Here is a 19,537-nt window from a genome sequence, read left to right as displayed (position 1 = left end):
CACTTGGTCCTTGTCTTTCAAACACTGTTTTTAATAACTACATCTTTGTATTTCTGTGCTGCCCTTTGGATTTATATGTATACGGGAATTTACTATTTCTGTCTTCAACTATTCTAGTCTATTAATCTCATTCATTGACTTTTTAATGTCTATTTTTTTTATTTCTAGAACTTCTATTTGTTTACATTTCAAATATATTTGATAATTAATTTTTTGCCTTTTGTTCCTTTGTCATTCTATTATATTTTTGCTTTAAACTTTTAAATTATATTATTTCTTTAAATTGTGTAAAGTACAATTACATGGTGTTTTATATATGACAATCCCAACACCTCATATCTTTTGAAGGACTGCTATTGTTGTCCCTCATGGTGTTTTGTTTCCTTGTGTGTTTGTTTTTTGGACTGAATCCTCCTATTTACTGAAAACTTTTTTGTGTTCAATATTAAGAATTTATATGGAAGTTTTTCCTCCAGTGATGATTTACATTTGTTCCTTCCAGAGGTCTGAGGCATTTCCAATCCATGACCTCTTTAAATCAAACTCTTAACTTGAAGCTTTTTGAACTGGTTGTAAACTGAGGGAAGACACACTTATGGTTATAAATTCCCAGCAAATACCACCTCAAATTCACCACTAAGTTTTTACTTGGCCAGTTTTCTGAAAATCTTCCATAGTAGACATTTGGGGTCCAGGATTATTTCTAATTCACCTTTAAATCAAAGGTGAAGAACTTTGAGTTCCCAGAGATATCTGGAAGTTTTCTAATAGCCTATCTACCTTGGATGTTGCTTGGGCTTTTCTTTAGGCATTGATTTCCTTAAAGCCTATGAAAACTAAAGCTGAATTTCTCTTGGTCAACAAAATCTTTCTCTCCATTTGTAAGACTCAGTGCTCTGGTTAATTCTCTGAGATACAGCTTCTACTTTCTTTTTAACCTCTTTGTATTCCTCAGTGCTTTTGTCAGTTCATTAATGTGTTTTAAAAGATTAGAAAAATATTTTATTCAGCATTTTTAGTTGTTTTTCAATGACGGGCGCCGTGAGAGAATCTAATCCACCATTACTCCTAGAAACACAGTTTTAATTTTGTGGGGCTTTGGCAGTACTATATATACTTCAGTTATTCAAACATTTATGTTATTGGCATGATTAATATTTAATTTGTTTAGAACAATATTTAGAACCTATTACTAAGACACATTTCTTTCTGATTATTCCAGTTGTTCTTTTATCATTGCTATGGGCAATGGATTCTCCTGAAATGTGGTTTCTCAAGGCAGTTTTCTATATTTGTCTTCTGTGATTCACTAACAGCTTGTTTGATTTCCATAACAGAAAATAATTCTCTCCATATGCCAAAAGACGACTCATTTAAATAAGCCTGGTTCATGGGTTATCAACTTGATTACATCAGTTCTTTGAAAATATAGGAGTTTATACTATGGTTTTAGAATAAATTGCTTTCTCTAGTGTCATTTATATTGTACTAGAAAACAAACATGTAATTTGTAAAGCTATGCCATCATACTAATAGAACAAGGAGGGATTTATCCCTCTATTTCATCAAAAAGTCAAATGCATAACAAATCATTGTCAATGATGAAAGTATTTCTTGTGCATTGTAAGGATCAAAGTAGACTAAATGACTTCCTCAAGGCAAGGCCATTGTCACCAGTTATCATAGTGAAGCAGAGACATGTTGTAGGATGGAGAACACTTTGTTTTTGCACTTGTAATACCTGTTTAAGTTAGTATTTCCACCATGTAATTCATATCAAAGGAGTGTGAAAGCCATTCCAAAATCAAAACACATGGTATATGCTGATAAACTGTTTTTTACAAAAGTTGTATATTCTTGCCTTTCCTAATAACCTTGTAGAGCCTGTGACAACTAAAGAAGTAATCCTGTTTGCTTTTTCCCACAAAGAATAAGAACAATATGAACTAAATATCAAATGTACGTACCTAGTTAGAAACAGATATATAATATTATATCTCTTAGTCAGATATTGTTAGTTTTGAAATTAAAAAGTTCAGACGTCTCTACCTAAGATTCTCTGATGGTTGTCATTACACATAACTGATAAAGAAACATGAATCCATTTCTGCAGTGGTTCTTTTCTATGAATATTCTTTTTTTAATGTATATTTTACATTTTATTGAGCCTAATTCTTTCCACAAATGGACAAACCAAAACAATTGTTGTGTAATTTACATGTTGCACATAGCACAACCACAGTGAGAACAGTTATTCAACTGAAAAACTTTTTACACATTAATATATTCTTTTTAATTGAAGTATAGTTGATTTATAATATTATGTTAGTTTCAGGTACAGCATAGTGTTTCAGTATTTTTGCAGGTTATACTCCATTACAAGTTATATAAGATAATGGCTATAATTCCCTGTGCTACACAGTATATCCTTGTTGCTTATCTATTTTATATATATTAGTTTGTATCTGTTAATCCCATGCCCTTAACCTGTCCCTCCCCCATCCCCTTTCCCCTTTGGTAACCACAAGTTTGTTTTCTATATCTGTGAGTCTGCTTCTGTTTTGCAAATACATTCATTTGTATTATTTTTTAGAGTCTACATACAGGAGAAATCACATAATATTTGCCTTTGACTTACTTCACTAAGCATAATATTCTCTAGGTCCATCCATGTTGCTGCAAGTGGCAGTATTTCATTCTTTTTTGTGGCTAATATTCCATTGTATATATATATATCACATCTTCTCTATCTAATTGTCTGTTGATGGACACTCAGGTTGCTTCCATGTGAATATTCTTATTTTTAGAAACAAACAAACACGCAAGCAAAGCCAAACCAAAAACTTAAAAAATAATTAACCTAGTCAGATTCATTATAGCCTTATGAGTATTCTGTCCTTAAAAAGTGAAATAAGGCCAGGGCGAGGGGTGCAGCCTTGGAGTTGGGTGCATGGAAAGCAAGGGCTGGTGGGCTGCCCATACCATGTGGACCTGTGGGCCCACCTGGCCCCCCACTATCCTCACAGAGAGTGCCCCTTTTTTCACTTTAAAAAAAAAAGGGAAAGAAGTCACATATTAGTCAAATTCTATACCAGATTCAACTTTTTAATCTTACTAGAATCTATGAGATAACTGTGAAATAATTAAACACATAGTTTGTTTCAACTAGGATCTAATGCCTCTCACCCCTCCCCCACCCCAACCCTGAACCCATCATGTAAAACTAGCTTTTCTTGAAATCACTGGAATACCTTTTTGGTATGTAGAGAAAAGAACACTAGGAAAATACAGAACAGGGAGAATAAAATGGCGTTTGAAATATCCTTGGTTTTATTTAAAATAATAATAATGATGATGATAATGATGATGAAGGACAAGAAGACATGATTACATTTTATTTGACATGCTAGAATAGCACTGTTCCTTTTTCTTTCCAAGTGGAATTTGTAGATTATGGATAACAATGGAACATGTACAAAAATAATATCGGTAATTTATTTCTGAGAAACGAAGACAGAGAGTATCAAAAGTGTCCCTGAGTTTTTTCTTCGGATTTTTTTGTAGACCTAATAAAACTATTTCTTACTTTTCTAAATGCAAACTATTAAAAATATAAGTAAATATAAAGTATGGTCCTTATCCTCAGGCAAGTTATAATCCAGCTGGGAGGAAAAAACTGTGTAATTCTTATTCATGGAGATATCCTTACCTAAATGTGCCCCGGGTTGCTTTTTTTGGCCAGCCATGGGGATAAAAGTTTGTTACTGAGGATGTTGGAGTACATTGTAGAGGAGGCTTGAATCCTCAGTGATGTCAAATACTAAATGGAGTATCTAAACTGAGGGTGGGAAAACTTTTCCTGTAAAGGTTTGCAACCACTCAACTCTGCTATTGCAGTGAAAAGGAGCCATAGATAATATGTACATGAATGGCTAGGACTGTATTCCCATAGAAAGAGCAGTAGTTTACTGATCCCTGCTCTACATCCTCTGCACTGCCTACCACCAGATTTCATTTATCTGTTGAGATAAACCCTTGGAGTTCAAGCTACCGGCATATTCCTCTGAAATCTGATGTGCTAAGACCAGATTTAAAGAGTAATAAATGAAAACAAATGAACTGAACTACAAGGTAGAGATCATATTGAGGGGGCCCCACCTGGAACTGTTTCATGAAGATGGGATCTAAAGTGCATCTTGAAAAAAGGTCACTTTTGGTATGGGAGAGAAGAAAAGCGTTCCAGGAAAAGAAATGACTGGATACAAGAGGAGATGTGAGAAAATGCAGCGTGCACATTGAGGACTTCTTTGACTAGAGTGGTGGACTAAAGAAAGAAAGAAATAGACAAAATTGGAATTATATTCTATGGTTTTGCTGTTTAGTGGCATTGAAAGCCAGGCTAAGAAATACATGTTTTCCTTCTCTTTAATTATAATTCATTGTCTTTGTCCCTCCCCTTGCCCCTATTCCTCCTCCTCCTTATCCTCCTCCTCTCTCCTAACTCTGTTTCTTGATCAGAGGTCAGCCTTGGCTAAACAATAGGTAGGATGATCTGATGATGTCATCAGCAAAGGGTGTATGTGGAAGTTGCCCAATTATTCTCCCTTAGTGCTTATTCTAGGTGTTCGAAAGGCACTTTTCCATCTATCTTTCACCATATGCAGAATATTGTAAGATAGTGTATTTACTTTCAAGAGATTTCTAGGTGTGGAAAGACAGTGCAGGTCAAAGCAAAAGATGAGATAATTTAGAAAAATCTAAAGCCCCTCTTCCTGTAACCTCTGTGTACCTCTCTGTCTCATCAACTCCAACTAGTTTAAAATCTCATTTTACGTGTAATTTTTCACTTCTTTCCAAAATTGACATAAAGTATAGAAGTTGTTATATATCAAGTAGTCAGAACGATCCACTTCTTTTCTTTTTTGGGGTAGTTGTTGTTGGGTTTAATTCTTGAAGGTAGGGTGTTAATGGCAAAAATGTATTTAAACTTTATCCTTTAAAAAAAAACAACAACCTGTTAACAGAATCCTTGACCTTTTCCTTCTCTTCTAATTGCTAAAATTTCCTAACTTTTAGTAACACACACAAGACCAATCATGTCTGCTTAAATAACTTTAATAACATTCTGAATTTTAGAGAATTATCTTTCCAAGATTCATGTACAACATTTAATTGCTGAAAACAGTAGTTACACAGAAAAAATCTTGAAAGGAGTTTGGATCAAGACAGAGCAGAGTGGAACTACTGAGTTCACTACTTCCATTTTATCGTCAGATTTACTTTAAACAGTTGCTCATGAGCCCTTCTCAAAGTTGTTTCACGTGAAACCAAATATGGGAGGAGACCCACATCGGTCTTCTTTATTCCTCAGATCAAGCCCTATGTATGAAGAAAAAATAGTGACCTCAAAGTAATATGTGCTGCAAAGACAATTTTTGCCTGATTTGTGATGAAGACTGCAGTAGGCACTCAATAAATGCTTGCTAAGTGGCTAGTCCTCAGGATATTGCTGTCCTTAAATCATTTCTCTGAGGAGTGGATATGTTGCAAAGTCATATGATCTAGTATATCCATGTGTCTGCCACATGTTCACTGGGTTGATCTATGAAACCCCATCACACCTATTCTACAGCTTTACAGATTAACACATCTGGGGTTAGGTTCCTAAGTACAAAGGGATACCTATTGGACCAAAGCTGTCTTTGCTTTAAATCTCCTGAATGTGCAGACTTCATTTGACACTTTGGTCTTTTGACAGGAGAGCCTCACTTCCTGAATAATGTTAAGTAGTGCACTCTAATAAATGTGGGCTTGATAAATGAACGGCATCATTGTGTGTGCTCTCTACAAGCCTGGGAAGATGAGACTGACAATTTATAGGAGAATAATACCGTGTCTAGTCCCTGTACAGAAATTAGGTATATGGCTTTTTAGTGGGTATTTCAGGAGGCTGTCATGCTTCAGAATTTTGAGAAATGATGATCAGATAAAGAACTTTAAGAAGTGTTAAATAATGATTTAAACAGGAGTATAGGAGCTAAGGGGGGAAATCTTGACTGATCCACTCTAAAGACTATTAGTTGAAGGAGAAATTAGATTCTAAAGGTTATGATTATATTTTACATGCCGTACAAAAACTCCCACTAAATCTACTTAAAAATTCTAGGTGGGGAAGAATGGGGTGGCACAATTATTATTAGAAAAAGCACAGAGAACAAATGCAGCAGTTTCATTTAGTGCTAACATCCTATCTGTACTGAGTTATATACCCTTTGTCTTTTGGAGAAAACCAAAAATATTGGAAGTGGTGCTAATTCCAGTTTGCAAAAGACCACTATTATTCTCAGAGGAATGGAAAGATAAAAACAAAAAGAAACACAGAAAAACTACAAACTATGTTTTTATGAACATGAAAATCTGATACTCTTATATGGATGACATCAGCATATGTTTATATACAAAGAACACAGTATATTCAGTATTCTCTAAAATGTATCTACATGTGCGAGCAATGCAATGCTATTGTGATTTTAAATATAGTATGGAGGTATAAGAAATCTCTGACTATGTAATAATTTTGGTCTAATTATATTGCCTTGTATAATATAATTCTGAAATACAATGAAGTTTGAATCCTAAATCATTATTACTTATATGTTAAAAATTATACTTAATTTAATGATTTTTATTCTCTTAAGTAAAATGACTTGTTTCATTTTCGTAGAATAAGGTGGATTCCCCTATTCTCATCATAAAATAATAGTATTATTTTATTATATGTTATATTTATTATATCAATATATAATATAATTTAATATAAAATATATTATAAATTAAACTATCAATTTATAACCACATCATTATGATATAAGTATATATTATGTTTGTTTTAATAATAATAATAATATGTTTAAACAAATGAATATTATCATCTTTACCCAGTTATCTTACCTGATCTTCTTGCTTCCTTGATGTTTTTTATTAAGACCTTTTTATAGTCACTTACATTTTGCCTTCCATACTAGAGTTTATGCTCATTGATGGTACAACCCATGATTTATTGCTTTTGCCACCTTCACATTGTATTAAGAAAATACCTGTTTTAAAACATGATTTTTATATTTAGGTAGCTTCTTTCATCATAGCTGAAGTATCACAATGGAAAATATGATTTTTGCTACTCAATTGGCTTCTCTTTTACTACCAGATTTAGTGTTAGGGTGCTAAGTCTTTTTGGTAATGAAATAATCTCTATCTCCCTCACTTCCTTTACATTTTCCAGTAATTCTATTTCCCTTGACCTAATCTTTTATTCTTCATGCCAGTTAATCCATGGCTATTGGAAGGCAATAGAATGACTGGCTTGGAGTTCAGCTTTGCTTAGTGTCAGTTCCTGGCTCTCACCATTATCTCCTATAGCCTTGGAGTGAAGTTTCTTAATCTCTCCTTCTCTTTGACACTTCTTGCAAATCATGTTTACAGATTGTACAGGAAAAAATGTACACATATCTAGGGTTGGTTGAACAATTTAGATTTTCATAACTGATATAAAAGCTATAGGGTAGGACAAACCATGGGTGTTAGCATAGGATCAAAGAAGAGAGTTTTTTAACAGGCTCTGGGTTTTATGTTTTTCTCTCTTGTGTTTCTTTGAATTTTGTAATAATGAAAAATTATATAATTCTTTATCCTTTTTAACACTGAAACTTTTTTTTTTCCTTATGAAACAGCATTAGAAACTGTACTGTTCTGTAGAAGTGTAATTTTATAGATAACTTAGGAGGAAAAGATTAAAGATAGTATCAGAAAACAATTGTTATTGCACAATTAATGATATTTATGTAGGAGCTCAAACATTTTCCAAAAAAAAACAAAAACATAAACAAAAACCATAACTCTTTCTCAAGAAGGAAATATCTGGCTGCTTTACATGCATGAGAAAATGTACGTTTTTGAGCTACTTATGCATTTGTTTCTCCCAAAATATCCTGAAGGATTTTTGACAGTAAATGCCAGAGTTATTGAAAGTTTTAACTTTTACCTTGCTGTTTTGCTGTTATCCAGATCCTTTAACTACATATTAAGTTTAGAAATAGAGTATTTTTAAAGTTTTTAAAAAGAGTATTTTAAAAAATACAACTTTAAACTTGCATTAATTGAAGACATCTATATAAAATTTGTTCAATCTTTCTGAAAGTATTCTAATTCTGTGATTACCCAATTAAAATATGATCTAAGGAATACTACTTTTATTCATTAATCTTATAATGCCAAAAGATAGCTTTGTATTTGTTCTTTGATCAATGTTGCAATGATTCATTTACTCCAGGGATTAATCCAAACTCTATTATTTTAGCAGTATTTATTTACATGATTTTGAGTGATATAAAGTAAGATGTCTTATTTCGTTTTTTATTTTGCAGTTACTTTGTCCTTTTAAAAATACAGTTAGACATTAACATGCATATTTACTTCTCTCTCCTCTTTTTGGCAAGGCCACTTGTTATGGACTTTTGTTTGTATCCCCTCCCAGAATTCATATGTTGAAGTTGGAATCCCTAAAGTGATGGTGTTAGGAGGTGAGGCATTTGGGAGGTAATTAGATTTAGAAGTGGTCATGAGGGTAGGGCTGCATGATGGGATTAGTGTCCTTTTCTCCTACCTTGTGAGGACACAGAAGGAAGAAAGCCTTCTGTAAAAGGAGAGCTCTCATCAGATATCAGTTCTGCAGACACCTTGATCTTGGACTTCCCAGACTCTAGAGCTGTAAGAAATAAATGTCAGTTGTTTAAGCCACACAGTATATGGTCTTTTGTTTGGCAGCCCAAGCTGACTAAGACATAATTTTAGTTCTGTTCTTGGGTTTAGATTTTGTAATTATAGTCTGAAGTTAGGGAGCATGATTCTTCCAGCTCCGTTTTTCTTGCTCAATATTGTTTTGGCTATTCAGGGTATTTTGTGTTTCCATACAAATTTTAAAATTATTTGTTCTAGTTCTGTGAAAAATGCCACTGGTATTTTGATATAGATTGCACTGAACCTGTAGATTGCCTTGGGTAGTATGGTCATTTTAACAATATTGATTCTTCCAGTCCAAGAACATGGTATATCTTTCCATCTGTCTGTGTCATCTTCAGTTCCTTTCATCAGTGTCTTATAGTTTTCAGAGTACAGGTCTTTTGCCTCCTTAGATAGGTTTGTTCATAGGTATTTTATTTTTTTTTGATGAGATGGCAAATAGGATTGTTTCCTTAATTTCTCTATCTGATACTGCATTACTAGTGTATAGAAATGCAAACGATTTCTATGTATTAATTTTGTATCCTGCTACTTTACCACATTCATTGATTAGCTCTAGTAGTTTTCTGGTAGCATCTTTAGGATTCTCTATGTATAGTATCATGTCATCGGAAAGAGTGACAGCTTTACTTCTTCTTTTCTGATCTGGATTCCTTTTATTTCTTTTTCTTCTATGATTGCTGTGGCTAAAACTTCCAAAACTATGTTGAATAATAGTGGTGAGAGTGGCCAGCCTTGTCTTGTTCCTGATCTTAGTGGAAATGGTTTCAGTTTTTTACCATTGAGAACAATGTTGGCTGTGGGTTTGTCATATATGGCCTTTATTATGTTGAGGTATTTTTCCTCTATGCCTGCTTCTGGAGAGTTGTTATCATAAATGGGTGTTGAATTTTATTGAAAGCTTTTTCTGCATTTATTGAAATGATCATATGATTCTTATTCTTCAATTTTTTAATGTGGTGTATCATATTGATTGATTTGTGGATACTGAAAAATCCTTGCATCCCTGGGATAAGTCCTACTTGATAATGGTATAATTGGATTTGATTTGCTAATATTTTGTTGAGAATTTTTGCATCTACAGGAGACCTATCTGAGGAATTGGCATTTTAGGTGGTACTGAATGGTGATAGAATGGGATGATAGATAACAAAGAGTCTTCTAGAGAGATGAAAACAAGTGAATCAGGAAAGAGAATAGCATATACAGGGATAGAAATAAAGCCAGTGTGGTTGAAGTACAGTCAGCAAGTTGGGGTGTGATGAAAGGTGATAACAAAAGGGAAAACAAGGGTTAAATTTTATAGGCTATGAGAAGGAGTTTAGATTTTTATTACAAGTGCAGAGTCTTGTAAGTGGGGAGAGGGGTAACAGAACCTAATTTAAACTTTGAAAGATCATTCTGGCTTCTGGGGAAGGGGAACGAGAATAGAAGCAAGAAGGCAAATTAGGAGGCTCTAACAGCAGTCCTGGTGAATGATGGTGGTGCCTTAGCTCAAGATTCTACCAGGAGCAATACTTAGTTGTCGTCTGGTTCAGGATACAACCTTGGACCAGTGGTTGATCAATTGGAATTGGTGTGTAATGAAAGGAAGGAAACCAGGGACAAGTTAATTCTGAGATTTAATGTGTTATGCAGTCAAGTGGAGATTTCGACTAGGCAGCTGGATATAAGAGAATGGAGGTCTTTGGTGAAGCAGGAGCTTGGAAAATAATTGTAACTTAAATGATTAGGGAAGGGGGATCTCTGATGAACTGTTTTTTTCCTGAACATTTGAGAGTTGACGAGACATCTTTTTGGCTTTTAGAAAATCTTTCCAAAATATATCTCTGCTGACCTGTCTTAGACCTTCATAATGTAACATGGTATGTATTCAATGCACATAACATGTCCAATGAATGCTTACTGATTAAGTGGTTAATTAGTAGTTTATCATACTGATATTCTTTACCTTTCAATGTTGATTGAGGTATCTCTTTGGATAAAGGGCTTACCTGGGCAATTTCTTCTAAAATGAGTATAACAATATGTTTTTTGCAGGGTTGTGAAAAGGACCAGGAACATAATAGGTATCAGTGTGTAATGACTATTACTGTAGATTGAATACTGGTCAATGTAGATCTAACAGTAAGGCAGTCTGAGAAATTGTTTCTCTGAATTGAAAGAGCCCCAGTTGAAACTGCCTCAGCAAAAGTATCATTTCAGGAAATAATACTCAATAGGCTAGCCTTTCCTTTCAGAATGAAGAAAATGGCTTCTGAGTAACCTGTGGTTTATTCAGTCTTTGACTTGTATCAAATACCTGTATTGTTGGCTCCAAGAAATCCAGTGGTAACATGTTTGGTATGTATTTTTATTAGTCACGGTTTTCCAAAGAAACAGAACTAATAAAATATGTGTGTGTGTGTGTTTGTGTATAAAAAGACTTTGTAATTAACCTCAAGTCCAGACAATCCAAGGAACATAGTATGAATTTTCATGGTTCTGGTGTTTCATAACCCAACAACTCTATTATATTTTATCCATATATAAAAGAGGTTAAGTCAGATTTGTCTAGATGATATATACATAAGGGGCAAAAATAATTTTAAATGAATTAAAAAGAGATAAGGCAATTAAAAAGGGGGAGATAGAATTGAGAAATACCTGTTGAAGATAATATAACATACCACTATTTATTAACAGTAGTCTCGGCTGTTCCAGTGACTTTGTACATAGCAACTGATTTACAAAGTGTGAAACTTGCAAAAGGTCAGGAAGGCTATGATTGGGGTGATCTACTAGGGAAGTATACATTATTTTGGAACACATATTAGGTACAGATTGCATGACAGTTTCTTGTTCATAGATGCAGAGGAGAAATTTAGAGAGATTAAGCAGCTTGTCTGAGGAAAGTCAGCTTAGAAAGAGCAGAGGTGATGATTGGAGGCCATACTCTTTCTGTAGTATCATGTTTTCTTGCTACTTTGGACACTCTACCTTGTTAATCCTTTTTCTCATTTCTTCTCTAATTGGTCAGTAGCTCTCTCTCTTAACAGTTAAATCCTTGAAATAAAGAGAGACAAATAAAGGTCCCTGGCATAACATAAATAGCAATTGGCTCTACTGCCAATAACACAGTAGTTTTAATTCACATCTTTCTGACTCAGGAAACACACAATGCACTTAGATTCTTTCACTCTGTTTTTTCTTTCTTTCTAAATACTATAATTTTCATTATTCCCAAAGTAATATTACCATGTTTGTGCTGGATGAGGTTTAAAGTGTTAACTTTGCTGGATTTAGAATATATGTTTTCTGCTTTATTCTGTCTCCTATTGCCACAAAGATGAGAAGGGTATTAACTGAAAGGAGAAAACACCTTGGTGTCCATTGTATGTAGCTTCCACATTCTGGGCTCCCAGAGTGATATTGGATCTGAACATTTGGGGAACTAAATCTCAATCTTTATACACATAACATATAGTAACTTTATTCTCAAGACTCTTTTATATGTATATGGTTTTCAAAATTCTTCCTCAGCTTTTCAGGTTTACATCTTAAGGTCTGGAGGGTTATATTCTAGAGGCTTGAATACATCTGTTTTCCATAGATATCTTCCATGGTGAGATAGAGGGAGTGTTGGACTATGAAACAAAATGTCAAATTCTAGTTCATTTCTAACACTTTTTTGCTTTGTGACCCTTCCAGCTCAACGGTCTATAAAGTTTTGTCCCTTAGGCTCTTTAGAGGAAGTAATGTGAACCACACAAAAATTTTGTTATAAACTGGGAAACAAGATTCAAATTAGGTAGGGCTATGAAGTTGCTGGTTTAGATATTTGCGGTCATTGTTAGTGCATGAAATGCAATCAAGTATTTTGTGACACACTTACTACTCCCAAATGAGTTGGCATTGTATCCCTCCCTTGTGGTTTTGGTGTCGGTGAGAGAAGAGAAGGAAACTCTGCTGATGGGATTCAGAGGATCTCAGGCTCCTGGAGTATGGAGGGCTCTCTTCCCTCAGGACCTGGACAATACTAAACTAGGACTGTAGAGCTGAGTCAGGGGAGAATTCAACTCATCAACAACTCAACAACAGCACATGACCTATGATTTAGTTTTCTTTGGTTATGTTCTAGACACTTTGGAGAGCAATTAGCAAACGTGCTTCCATTTCCTTCATTCCTTCATGCATGTTTCTAAGTGTGTGCTGTGTTCCAGGTGCTGTTGTGGGCATTGAGATTGTAATGATGAGCAAGGCACACGAGTCCCTGCTTTCATGGAGCTTAATTTTAGTAGGAAAGACTGACAATAAATAAGAAATGAACAAACCAAAACATAAGATTATTTCAGAAAGTGCTGTGCTAGGAAGAAAGCAATACAGGTAACGTAGTAGAGAGTTAAAGAAGGGGAAGGGAACGTAATAATAGATTGGGTGCTCAGGAAAGGGCTGAATGCAAGGCAACATCTGAAATGAGATCTGAATGATAAGAAGTCAGACATCATAAAGATCAGAGGGAGGTACAATCTAGGTAGAGGAAAGATCAGGTGCAGAGAGCCAACTGAAGAGGGAATCCCTTTGGATTATCAAGGAATTCAAAGAAGGCTAGTGTGACTGGAGCACAGTGAGTGGAGAAGAGAGGGATGAGAGTTGACACTGTGGAGGTGGGCAAAGGTTAGACCATACTGCAGTTTGTATGCCATGGGAGAGAGTTTGGATTTTATTTTAGGTGTAAAGGAAAGGTTTATACAGGGCAATGGCATGGCCTGTTTCATGTTTTAGAGTGACCATTCTTTAGTTAGATAGAGTATGGATTGAACAGGGATGAAGTGTGAAACCAAGGACTGAATGGGAGGCTACTACAGTACTCTAGGCAAGAGATGCTGGTGGCTGGAATTAGAGTGGTGGGCATGGAGGGAGAGAGAAGTAGAAGGTTTGGAGATGAGGTTTGAAGGATTTCATAGGACGTGCTAAAGGATTGAGTGTGCTTTTTAAGTGAAAAAGAAAAAAATCTAGTAACCAGAGAAGTAGACATACTAATTTTGAGATGCAGATTTAGTTAGGATGCTGGTTGAACTGTTGAAAAACATATGAAAATGAAAGTGGTTTAAATAAGATAGACTAGCCCTGGTCCGGGAAGATCCCACATGCCATGGAGCAACTAAGCCCATGCGCCACAACTACTGAGCCTACACTCTAGAGCCCGTGTGCCACAACTACTGAAGCCCGCGCACCTAGATCCCATGCTCCACAACAGGAGAAACCACCGCAATGAAAAGCCCGCGCCCCACAACGAAGAGTAGCCCCCACTCGCCACAACTAGAGAAAGCTCGTGTGCAGCAACGAAGACCCAATGCAGCCAAGAAAAAAAAAAAAAGATAGACTATTTCTTTGTAACAGTCTGAATATAAGCAGTTTATGACTGAGGTCCTAGGGAATGATGTGAACCTAGAGTTCTATTATTTTGTTCTTCTGTTATCTTCAACATTGAATTTTCTTCCTATGGTTTATGGTAACTGCTTTGGATCCTTTTATCACTTTCCAAGCACTGGAAAGGGAGGGAGAATGGGAAGAAAGATTGTGCATTTTTTTCTTCTTAAGAATACAACTCTAAAGTTACATTTATCACTTCCACCTTTATCCCATTGTCCAAAATTAAGATATGTGGTCCCACCTACCTGCAAGCAGGGGTCAGGGGTAGGAAAATGTGGGTGGTGACATGACTGAGAACTCTGACCACCTACATCAATATGACATAACTGTTAGTACTAAGAACCAAGAGCATCTGTGTCAACATGATGTAGTTGTTTGTTTCAGCCCAGAAAAGATAAGACTGCAAATCAATAAATAACTTCTCTATATGCTTCAGGAAATTATCAGTCAGTTTGTCTGTTGCTCTCATCTGTTCAAACAGGTTGCTTATCAAACCAAGTTTACTTTGCAACACTTACTTCAAGACCCTTCCCTTACTATCCCCACCAATCCTGAGCTACTATGTCTTGAACTTTGATCCCAATCAGTTCCCTTCTTTGAAAAGCCTGCTTTAAACCAATTGAGGCCAGAATCCAAACCCTATAAATATCTCACTTCTAAATTCCCCCTACTGATACCTTAAAACTTTGTCAAGATGGTGTTCTTTCTCTCTTACTGAAGTGAGTTTAAATAACCTTAGTTTTTACTTTATTAAAATTAGTTATTTTGGAAATTTCAACTGTCTTGAAGTTCACTTAGTCCAACTAAGATGCCTCTCAATGCTACAACATAAGACCCTGCAGCTTCCCCTGACTAGAATGGGGGTGGGGAGCAAGTCTTTAATTGGATCAGAGCTCCAGTTATTTTTCATTGAGCCATAAATGGTAAGTTTATATTTCTCCCTAGGAAAATATTTCTCCTTTGAGAATTCTTTGGTAACTAATTGGATTGATGAACTCTCATTCTTGATTGGAACTTGCCTTGTGGCTAATAAAACCACTGTTTGTTTTGTCCCTGTCTATTCTTGTCTCTGTGTGTTTTAAATTTACTAGAGTGAACATATAGGAAGAGGATGGGTTTAGATTTGATAAGCTCATCTATGAAAACAAGTTCAGAAAGTCTTATTGGACATCCCTGTAAGCTTTATTCCTTGGGTCATCTTATCTAGACATTATAAGACTTTCCTCAGTCTTATTTTTATATCCCCTAAAATGATTTGGCTTAGACGCAGCTCCGTGGAGTCTGGAGTTTTGTCAGATTCTCAATCAGGGTGATTAGTCAGTTGGTTACATTCTGGAGACATGAAGTCGCACACTTAGCACTCTGACTGATCATGGTAGTGCTCTTGGGATTGTCTTAGTCTAAACCTAAAGATTGTTTCTCCCCTGGGCTATACCCCTTACATGTATTTATACTGTAACTCTACTCCATGTGTCTATCTTACCGAATGGCACAATCTCACAAGCATCATTTAGAATTATTAAAAAAAAATTTTTTTTAAATTTTTATTGGAGTATAACTGCTTTACAATGGTGTGTTAGTTTCTGCTGTATAACAAAGTGAATCAGCTATACGTACAGATATAGCCCCATATTCCCTCCTTCTTGCGTCTCCCTCCCACCCTCGCTATCCCACCCCTCTAGGTGGTCACAAAGCACCAAGCTGATCTCCCTGTACTATGAGGCTGCTTCCCACTAGCTATGTATTTTACATTTGGTAGTGTATATATATCCATGCCACTCTCTCCCTTCATCCCAGCTTACCCTTCCCCCTCCCAGTGTCCTCAAGTCCGTTCTCTATGTCTGCATCTTTATTCCTGTCCTGCCCCTAGGTTCTTCAGAAGAATTTTTTTTTTTTTGGATTCCATATATATGTGTTAGCATATGGTATTTGTTCTTCTCTTTCTGAATTACTTCACTCTGTATGACAGACTCTAGGTCCATTCCCCTCACTACAAATAACTCAATTTCGTTTCTTTTTATGGCTGAGTAATATTCCATTGTATATATGTGCCACATCTTCTTTATCCATTCATCTCTCTATGGATACTTAGTTGTTTCCATGTCCTGGCTATTGTAAATAGTGCTGCAATGAATATTGTGGTACATGTCTCTTTTTGAATGATGGTTTTCTCAGGGTATATGCCCAGTGGTGGGATTGCTGGGTCGTATGGTAGTTCTATTTTTAGTTTTTTAAGGAACCTCCATACTGTTCTCCATAGTGGCTGTATCAATTTACATTCCCACCAACAGTGCAAGAGGGTTCCCTTTTCTCCACTCCCTCTCCAGCATTTATTGTTTGTAGGTTTTTTGATGATGGCCATTCTGACTGGTGTGAGGTGATACCTCATTGTAGTTTTGATTTGTATTTCTCTAATTATTAGTGATGTTGAGAATCCTTTCACATGTTTGTTGGCAATCTGAATATCTTTTTTGGAGAAATGTCTGTTTAGGTCTTCTGCCCATTTTTCATTGGGTTGTTTGTTTGTTTTTTTTTTTTTTTTTTAGAAATTCACGTTCTTTTATTTATTTATTTATGACTGTGTTGAGTCTTCGTTTCTGTGCGAGGGCTTTCTCTAGTTGCGGCAAGTGGGGACCACTCTTCATCGCGGTGCACGGGCCTCTCATCATCACGGCCTCTCCTGTTGCGGAGCACAGGCTCCAAACGCGCAGGCTCAGTAATTGTGGCTCACGGGCCCAGTTGCTCCGTGGCATGTGGGATCTTCCCAGACCAGGGCTTGAACCCGTGTCCCCTGCATTGGCAGGCAGATTCTCAACTGCTGCACCACCAGGGAAGCCCGGGTTGTTTGTTTTTTAGATATTGAGCTGCATGAGCTGCTTATAAATTTTGGAGATTAATCCTTTATCAGTTGCTTCATTTGCAAATATTTTCTCTCATTCTGAGGGTTGTCTTTTCATCTTGTTTATGGTTTCCTTTGCTGTGCCAAAGCTTTTAAGTTTCATTAGGTCCCATTTGTTTATTTTTCTTTTTATTTCCATTTCTCTAGGAGGTGGGTCAAAAAGGATCTTGCTGTGATTTATGTCATAGACTGTTCTGCCTATGTTTTCCTCTAAGAGTTTTATAGTGTCTGGTTTTACATTTAGGTCTTTAATCTATTTTGAGTTTATTTTTGTGTATGATGTTAGAGAGTGTTCTAATTTCATTCTTTTACATGTAGCTGTCCAGTTTTTCCAGCACCACTTTTGAAGAAGCTGTCTTTTCTCCATTGTATATTTTTGTCTCCTTTAGCAAAGATAAGGTGACCATATGTGTGTGGGTTTATTTCTGGGCTCTCTATCCTGTTCCAATGACCTATATTTCTGTTTTTGTGCCAGTACCATACTGTTTTGATGACTGTAGCTTTGCAGTATAGTCTGAAGTCCAGGAGCCTGATTCCTCCAGCTCCATTTTTCTTTCTCAAGATGGCTTTGGCTATTTGGGGTCTTTTGTGTTTCCATACAAATTGTGAAATTTTTTGTTCTAGTTCTGTGAAAAATGCCATTGGTAGTTTGATAGAGATTGCATTGAATCTCTAGATTGCTTTAGGTAGTATAGTCATTTTCACAATGTTGATTCTTCCAGTCCAAGAACATGGTATATCTCTACATCAGTTTGTATCCTCTTTAATTTCTTTCATCAGTGTCTTATAGTTTTCTGCATACAGGTCTTTTGTCTCCCTAGGTAGGTTTATTCCTAGGTATTTTATTCTTTTTGTTGCAGTGGTAAATGGGAGTGTTTCCTTAACTTCTCTTGCAGATATTTCATTGTTACTGTATAGGAATGCAAGAGATTTCTGTGCATTAATTTTGTATCCTGCTACTTTACCAAATTCATTGATTAGCTCTAGTAGTTTTCTGGTAGCATCTTTAGGATTCTCTATGTATAGTATCATGTCATCTGCAAACAGTGACAGCTTTACTTCTTCTTTTCTGATTTGGATTCCTTTCTCTTTCTTCTCTGATTGCTGTGGGTAGACCTTCCAAAACTATGTTGAATAATAGTGGTGAGAGTGGGCAGCCTTGTCTTGCTCCTGATCTTAGTGGAAATGGTTTCAGTTTTTCACCATCAAGAAGAATGTTGCCTGTGGGTTTGTCATATATGGCCTTTATTATATTGAGGTAAGTTCCCTCTATGCCTACTTTCTGGAGGGTTTTTATCATAAATGGGTGCTGAATTTTGTCGAAAGCTTTTTCTGCATGTATTGACATTATATGGTTTTTATCCTATAATTTGTTAATATGGTGTATCACATTGATTGATTTAGTATATTGAAGAATCCTTGCATTCCTGGGATAAACCCCACTTGACCATGTTGTATGATCCTTTTAATGTGTTGTTGGATTCTGTTTGCTAGTATTTTGTTGAGGATTTTTGCATCTATGTTCATCAGTGATATTGGCCTGTAGTTTTCTTTTTTTGTGACATCTTTGTCTGGTTTTGATATCAGGGTGATGGTGGCCTCGTAGAATGAGTTTGGGAGTGTTCCTCCCTCTGCTATATTTTGGAAGAGTTTGAGAAGGATAGGTGTTAGCCCTTCTCTAAATGTTTGATAGAATTCGCCTGTGAAGCATCTGGTCCTGGGCTTTTGTTTGTTGGAAGATTTTTAATCACAGTTTCAATTTCAGTGCTTGTGATTGGTCTGTTCATATTTTGTATTTCTTCCTGGTTCATTCTTGGAAGGTTGTGCTTTTCTCAGAATTTGTCCATTTCTTCCAGATTGTCCATTTTATTGGTATATAGTTGCTTGTAATAAGTTCTCATGACCCTTTGTATTTCTGCAGTGTCAGTTGTTACTTCTCCTTTTTCATTTCTAATTCTATTGATTTGAGTCTTCCCCCTTTTTTTCTTGAGTGTGGCTAATGGTTTATCAATTTTATTTATCTTCTCAAAGAACCAGCTTTTAGTTTTATTCATCTTTGCTACTGTTTCCTTCATTTCTTTTTTATTTATTTCTGATCTGATCTTTATGATTTCTGTCCTTCTGCTAACTTTGGGGTTTTTTTGTTCCTCTTTCTCGAAATGCTTTAGGGGTAAAGTTAGGTTCTTTATTTGAGATGTTTCTTATTTCTTGAGGTAAGATTTTATTGCTATAAACGTCCCTCTTAGAACTGCTTTTGCTGCATCCCATAGGTTTTGGGTCTTTGTGTTTTCATTGTGATTTGTTTCTAGGTATTTTTTGGTTTCCTTTTTGATTTCTTCAGTGATCTCTTGGTTATTAGTATCATATTGTTTAGCCTCCATGTGTTTGTATTTTTTACAGTCTTTTTCCTGTATTTGATACCTA

This window comes from Balaenoptera borealis (assembly GCF_965194805.1).
Source record: "Balaenoptera borealis genome assembly, chromosome: 18".
Classification (NCBI taxonomy): domain Eukaryota; kingdom Metazoa; phylum Chordata; class Mammalia; order Artiodactyla; family Balaenopteridae; genus Balaenoptera; species Balaenoptera borealis.
This window is presented reverse-complemented; position numbering follows the sequence as displayed.